The sequence below is a fragment of the Myotis davidii genome, unplaced genomic scaffold, assembly GCF_000327345.1.
Source record: "Myotis davidii unplaced genomic scaffold, ASM32734v1 scaffold425, whole genome shotgun sequence".
Classification (NCBI taxonomy): Eukaryota; Metazoa; Chordata; class Mammalia; order Chiroptera; family Vespertilionidae; genus Myotis; species Myotis davidii.
In genome coordinates, this window is record NW_006296413.1 from 3288058 (window position 1) to 3294759 (window position 6702).

A 6702-nucleotide genomic window follows, 5' to 3' on the forward strand; every position below is an offset into this window, starting at 1 on the left:
CCCTGCTTCCATCCCAAGAGTCAGAATCCGTCTCATTGGTTTCCCATAAACACGGGTGGTGTGTGTGCCTGTGAGGGAAAGTACCCTCGTTCGTGGTCCTGGCAGCTCTAGGTCAGATCACATGGTCTGGTGAACAGAGGATGGGCCGGACATCCTTGTGCAGAGAACAGCCTGCACAGCCCTACGCGTCCCTGGAAACCCATTTATCCTCAGCTCTCCACCACCCTGACCGTCACGGGGGCCTGGACAGTTTGCAAAGCAGTTCTATGTGCATTATTTCACTCACAGCCTGTTTAGAAGGAGATGTTGGCACTAATCTGGTCAAGGAAATTGAAGCCGAGAGGGCAAGGGAGTGCCCTCAGGCCATGCAGTGAGCCAGGCAGAGCTAGGACGTGTACCCCGTCCCTACTTCCTCAGTCAGGGCAGTCCCTGCCTCCCCCACAGTGAGCTCTTCACCCTCACTCACATGATCCTGCTGGGCTGAGGCTGTTGTAGCCTGAGTCTGGCCTTGGCTTTGGTTGGAGGCCAGGGTGTCTAGCAGCAAACCCCTTGGGACACTGCTCTCGTGCCGGAGCTGACTCAGCCTCCAGCATCCTCACCAAATCGGAATTTGGAGCAGGGGAGCGGAGATGCCACTGGGCTGACTGGGTGGAAGTGGATGAGTCATGAGATGCTGCCTTGGCCCCCTCCCCAGCTTCCTCCTCACCCCCAGCCTCCCCAGGTCTGAGTCCCCCTCAGCCCAGCCCTGGGAAGTCCCCAGAGCTGGTGGTCCACATATTGGAGCCTGGTGCCCTGCCTCTCAGACCGTCAGTGCTTTGCACTTGACCAACGTGGGCCAAGGCTGGTGGGAATCCTGGCCAGGCCCTCAGGGGTCCCACAAAGACGACAAGTAGTATCAACACTGGTTCTCCTGTAACAGGATTTCACACCCTCATCCCTTTTCCACCCTCATGGTCCTGCTTTAGCCCATTCCTCCCAAACCATTGCAACTTGCCGCCTCTGCCCTGTCCACTCCCACTTCTCCCTCTGTCCTGCCACAGCCAGCTCTCCTGCAGAGCTACCTGTGTCCCTCTCCTACTCAAAGCCCTTCTGTGGCTCCCCAGCCTGTAATACGGAGTCTACACTCCTGAGCCAGCCACAACCTAATCCCCACCACCACCACCAAGCTTCCCTTGGGTGCCTCTTTCTGTCCATGCTCACCCGCTGGAGCCAACTGGCACTTCTTTCCCCACCTGGCACACAGCCCTGAGCTTCCGGCTGTTCCTGCCGCCTGAATGCCTGTCGTGCAGCAAGGATGGAGAGGTTACTTATGTAATCACTTGATTAATGTCTATCTCCCACTGACCCCTAGGCCACATGACCAGGATGTGGGCTCAGTGAAGGCAGGAGCAATGTCTAAATCTCAGCCTTATCCCCAGAGCCTAGCACAGTGCTTGGCTAGAACAACCTCTCCATACATTATTAACCAGTTAACTACCACGTGTCCAAACAGAAACCATCCCCATGCACCATGATATTTTGAATTTAATTTTAAAAATCAATTTGCAATGAATATTATAAAAATAAATGTTACTCACAATTTGGGTGTTCTTGAATATTTTCAGCGGAAAATTATCACGAAAAATGATTTTAAAGTTGGTCAGGGCTGCCACTTAGGGGAAAAACAATTCTTTTATAGACGCGCGTGGCTTGTGGGGAAGGTCCTATGCCTGCATCTACAGACGCTTATGGTGTACAATGGGTTAACTGAATGGATGCGTGTACAGCCCAAATCCAGCCCCTGCCAGTCGCTCTAGCCCCATCTCTCCACTCCCTGCTTCACCCTCTTGTTCCAGAATCATGAGCTGCCTCCGGTTTTCTTGCGCACATTCTGGCCTCACTTCTGTGTTTTTGCTCACAAGCTGTCCGCTCTGCTTGGTGGGCCTGCCCCTCGCCTGCTTTCCTGGCTGACTCCACTTCTCAGATCCACAAGCTCGTTTTCTCAGGTTTCTCCTCCCCCATCCATCTGCACTTCAGGCTCCCAGAACACACACACCCCCACCTGGGGCTCTTTGTGTGTCTGGGGCCCCTCAAAAACAGTGGCTGCACTTTATCCCTCGGAGTGGCCTCTGTCCAGCACAGGAACTTGGCCTCCCACAAGTGCCAAATCAACATTATTGAATAAACGAGCGATTGAATGAAAGTTACTTCTGTGTCTGGGCAGTTTCCTCATTCTCTTCATAACATGAACCAGGCACTGTACTGAGTTTACATGCATTAGCTCATCTAAGCCTCACCTGTCTCTATTGTTATTGCTATTTTGCAGAAGAGAAAACTGAGGCCTAGAGAGGTTCAGTAATTGGTTCAAGGTTACAAAGCCATAAATGGCAGGGCCAAGGTATGAAGCAGGTACTCTGCCAACTCCAGAGTGCCTGATGCGTTGTTGAGCCCGCTCTATAAGACCCAGCAAAGACTTGGCTCTAATTTGTAAAGCACACGGGTTGGGTCCTCAGAACCACCTGAAAGGGAGGCTGGGCTAAGACCAAGATTATATATTTCAGAGAGGAAGGAGTGGGGGAGAGAGAGAAACATCAGTGATGAGAGAGAATCACTGATTGGCTGCCTCCTGCACGCCCCCCACTGGGCATTGAGTCCACAACCCAGGCATGCGCCTTTTTTTTTTTTAATATATTTTATTGATTTTTTTTACAGAGAAGAAGGGAGAGAGATAGAGAGTTAGAAACATCGATGAGAGAGAAACATCGATCAGCTCCCTCCTGCACATCTCCCACTGGGGATGTGCCTGCAACCCAGGTACATGCCCTTGACCGGAATCGAACCTGGGACCTTTCAGTCTGCAAGCCAACGCTCTATCCAGAGCCAAACCAGTTTCGGCCCAGGCATGTGCCCTTGACCAGAATTGAACCCAGGACCTTTCAGTCCGCAGGCCGATGCTCTGTCCACTGAGCCAAACCAGTTAGGGTCAAGATTTCCATTTTCTACTGGTAAAACTGAGGCCCACAGAATACACTGACTAAGCCGACCTTGGCAGGAAGGATCTCCCAGGCTTATTATGGAGATTGCTGCCCTACCAGGCCAAGGGCTCCCCATGGCCCACCCCCTCAAGCTGGCAGCATCCTGTCCTGTTTGGCCGGCCCCTTCTAACATGGGGGTAAGGAAGTAGCCCAGTCCAGGGTGGGATAGGCTGGGTGAATTTGGACAAGCCCCTGTGCTCTGTTCCCTTTTATTTTATTTATTTATTTTTTAAAAAAATATATTTTGATTTTTTACAGAGAGGAAGGGAGAGGGATAGAGAGTTAGAAACATCGGTCAGCTGCCTCCTACACACTCCCCACTGGGTATGTGCCTGCAACTAAGGTACATGCCCTTGACCGGAATCGAACCTGGGACCTTTCAGATGGCAGGCCGATGCTCTATCCACTGAGCCAAACCAGCCAGGGCTCTGCTCCCTTTTATAAAACCACAGGAAGGATGACTGAGGCCAGAGAGAGGAACCCCCACACACACACACTCCACCTTCTCTCGCAGGCACTGCGAACCCCCAAGTCTCAGGGAAGAGGGTCAAACGGGGCTGGCCAGGGAATGGGGAGAATCTCTGTCTGACTCCCCATCCCAGCTGGGACTGGGCACTGACTCAGGAGAAAGCTTCATTCAGCCAGAGCTTTGGCAAGGTTTTAGGGATTTTCCCAGCAGGGCTATTGCACCCCAGTCCTGCCTGCTGGGAGGGGCCCTGGCAGGGACGGAGGTTTGGGTCACACAGCTGATTCATCCAAGAAGGGAAACTCCCCACTTCTCTGACATGCATCCCCCATACACTGAGGGGTAACCTGAGGGCACCCGGCCCAGAAACCCATCGAGCCCATCTTTCCTTGATGACAGGGCATGAAAACACCCCAGGCCAGGCAGAGGGACAGAGTTGGGAAGGGTGGCGGGGCATAGGGGCAGCTTCCCCAGGGATAACACCGGAGACGGGAACCAGAGTGGTGGCTGGACAAGGGCCCTCACCCATTTTTTAGATGAGAAAACGGAGGCTCAGATAGTAAGAGCAAATACATACACAAACCTCCTCTGCACCAGGCACTACTGTAAGCAGTTGGTTCTCATTCTGGTCCTCACAGCCCTCCTGTTACTGAGAAGGAAACTGCAGCAGAAAGAGGTTAAGTAACTTGGCCGTGGTCAAGGCTAGAAACGCCCCAGCCAACAGCACAGCCCCCAAGAGCGCGTGTACACACCGCGGCGGCAGGGAGCTCTGGCCCCATCCTGAGCAGCTCTGGCCCCCGGAACCCTGGAAGACCCAGGGTCCTAGCTCCTCCCAGGCCACAGGGAGAAAGCTGGCTCCCGGGGGAGGCCAGGAATCGGCTGAACCTGCAGAGGCCAGGAGAGGGCAGCGAAGCATTCCCGCCAAGATTTTCTTCTCTAGGGCTTTGACTCCTTTCCAAACTTAATCCTTTCCTCCCAGAACCTCCCTTTCCTGCCTGCCCCTCCCGTAGACGCCACACGCTCTCAGGCACGCACACACAGGCGCACGCATGCACACTCGGAGTTCAGCCTCCAGGCCCTGCTGAGGCCTGCTGGGTATTGGAGGAGAGCTGAGACTCCATGAGGCATGGCCAAGGGCCCCCGGCAGGCAAATTCTGTCCCATCTGGCTCCCACTCATCGGCTGCATGAATCACCCCCGCGCCCCCCATGACTCAGTTTACACGGGTGCCCAGAGGTCCTCCCAGCGAGGGTGGGGCGGTTTACTAGCCCAGCCCAGGCCCGGCAGCCTTTCATCCCAGGATGAGTATTTCATCCCGCTCCTGGCCCAGAGCAGGAGCTGGCACCCTGGAGCTCAGGGTGGAGGAAAGCCTCAGGTCTGGGAGGTTAGGGAGAGCCCAAGAACTGGGTGACAGGCCCCAGCTGCCCTAGGTCCAGGTCTGCAGGGACCAGGAGCTGCTCCAAGAAACCTGAGGGTCAGGCTGAGCGGGCAGAGCCATCCTGGGCGCAGACAGAAGAGCCCTTGATGCCTTCCATTCAGAGGAAATGGCCTACAAGACACAAAAAATAAGAAAATTCTCACAGACATTTACTATACTAACTTCTGACTGACCAGTCCTGTGCTGAGCACCATCCACCCCTTATCTCATTTACTCCCACAACAATCCTGAAAACAGGCACAATCATTATATCCTTTTTACAAATGAGGAAACTGAGCCCTAGCCGGTTTGGCTCAGTGGATAGAGCCTAAGCCTTCATACTGAAGGATCCGGAGTTGGATTCTGGTCTAAGAGCACGTGCCGGTATTGTGGGCTCGGCCCCAGTAGGGGGCGTGCAGGAGGCAGCTGATTAATTATTCTCTCTCATCCCTGATGTTTCTCTCTCTCTCTGAAATCAATAAAAATATTTTTTAAAAGCATATAAAAATAACAAATGAGGAAACTGAGGCATAGAGAAGTTAAAGGAATGGCCCAGATCACACAGCCAGGAAGTGGCTGAGCTGGGACTCAGGCCATCTAACTCCAGACTTCATGTTGTCCCCTGCTGCCTCCGAGAGCTGTGCTGGCCAAGATCCCACCCACCTGCCCCTGCCCTGGTGGCTGTCCACTGAAACCTCTGGTCTGAAGGATCACAGTGTGTAAACCACCGATCTGCAAGAAGGGGAAACTGAGGCTCCCAGAGGGGGAAAGGCTGACCTGAGATCGAGGAACAAATCAGAGATGGCCAGGGCTGGGACCAAGTCTGTGATGCTCCCCGGCTGCCCTGGGCTGGAGAGGTGGCTGGTGCGGGGAGGAAACTCCAGGGAAGGAGTGGGGAGATGGTCGCCCAGCTCCTTTCCTTCTCCCCAGTCCAGCTCCTCAGCCTGGCATTCAAGGCCTCTGGCTTACGCCTCACTCAGCTATCCTTCCAGCTCAGGGTCCCAACACACATTCCACCATGTGCCCTTGGACCACAGCAACATCCAAGTCTCCCCTTCCACCACCACTTGCTTTTGTGCCCACTGACTCCAACCCTAGGAATGTCTCTCCAACCTCAAATACTCCTTTACCAGGAAGCCTGCTCCCCACCCCCACCCCAGTGGAAGAATAGTTCTTTCCTGGGGGCTGCAGAGGCTTGAGAGAACTTTCTGGGGGGTGGAAATACTCTGTATCTGCTTGGAATATGCTTACATGGGTGTATACAGAAGTCAAATACATGGTCAGCACACTTAAAAGTGAATGTTTTTAATGTAAAATATATTTCAATGAAGCAATTGGGATTTTTTTTGGTGGGGGGGGTAAGTGGGGAAGATCTATATGTACTTAGGGGAAGGATTTCCAAGGTATAAGAAAAAAACAAAGACACTGGCACAGAGAGGGAGGCTTCCACTGTACGCCCTGTGTAGCTTCTGGATCTTGAAGCAGGGAAATGGATTACAGTTGAAGAAGAAATTAAATGGCAAATTAAAAAATAAAAATAATGGGGTTTTTTTTGTGTGTGTGTTTTAATATAAAGATGGCCCTTTTTTAAAAAAAAAATTTGATTCCAAAGAGGAAGGGAGAGAGATAGAAATATCAATGATGAGAGAGAAACATTGATTGACTGCTTCTGCATGCCCTCCACTGGAGATCAAGCCTGAAACGCAGGTATGTGCCCTCATGACCTCCTGGTTCATAGGTTGACACTGAGCCACGCCAATTATGTTTTAAAATAATTTCTTCACCTGCCTTTCTGGTTCAGTATAT

General features: G+C 52.6%; 1 protein-coding gene across 2 annotated transcripts in view; it reads right to left on the bottom strand.

Moving 5' to 3' along the window:
* DRAP1 (DR1 associated protein 1) overlaps positions 1–6702 on the bottom strand; it is a 21439-nt gene that overhangs the window by 4600 nt on the left and 10137 nt on the right. The window lies entirely within an intron of this gene.